Raw genomic sequence first — 939 nt, 5'->3', positions numbered from 1 at the left:
AGGGAGGGAGGGTGTCGGATGGCTTGTGGCGCGACGGGATGGCGATGGGATGACCGCTGGGTCATCGTGTAGAGGAGCCATTAGGTGAGGTATGGCGGTGGTGGCGGTCAGAAGCCGAAGCTGACGTTGTGGCCGAGGTTCTTGGTGGCCAGCGCCGAGCGCGGCGAGTTGGGGCCCGTCACTCGCAGCCAGTTTGATACCTGGAAATATATAAATAAATTAATATTTCTTAACAGGTACCTTCATGTTATTTGTTACAAATTATTTAGAGAGGTAGCACACGATGACTTTTGCAGCTATTCAGTAGCGATACAGACGCGAAACAATACCGATACAGTCGCGGTGCTGTCACTGGTCAAGTGGTCATATGTCATATACCCTGACCGTGTGCCGCAGTGGGGTGCAGTAGGAGCTAGTCCACACTCGCCTGTAGCGGCACGGAGCGGTCGTGGTACGCTTCTGGTGCGAGCTGCAGGCGGTGGTTGGGCGTGGAGCAGCGCTCGCGCGGCCGCGGCGTGGCTGTGTGCCGCAGTGGGCTGCAGTAGGATAGTCCACACTCACCTGTAGCGGCACGGAGCGGTCGTGGTACGCCTCTGGTGCGAGCTGCAGGCGGTGGTTGGGCGTGGAGCAGCGCTCGCGCGGCCGCGGCGTGGCCGTGTGCCGCAGTGGGCTGCAGTAGGATAGTCCACACTCACCTGTAGCGGCACGGAGCGGTCGTGGTACGCCTCTGGTGCGAGCTGCAGGCGGTGGTTGGGCGTGGAGCAGCGCTCGCGCGGCCGCGGCGTGGCCGTGTGCCGCAGTAGGCTGCAGTAGGATAGTCCACACTCACCTGTAGCGGCACGGAGCGGTCGTGGTACGCCTCTGGTGCGAGCTGCAGGTGGTGGTTGGGCGTGGAGCAGCGCTCGCGCGGCCGCGGCGTGGCCGTGTGCCGCAGTGGGC

The sequence above is a fragment of the Cydia fagiglandana genome, chromosome 14 (genome assembly GCF_963556715.1).
Source record: "Cydia fagiglandana chromosome 14, ilCydFagi1.1, whole genome shotgun sequence".
Taxonomy (NCBI): domain Eukaryota; kingdom Metazoa; phylum Arthropoda; class Insecta; order Lepidoptera; family Tortricidae; genus Cydia; species Cydia fagiglandana.
This window is presented reverse-complemented; position numbering follows the sequence as displayed.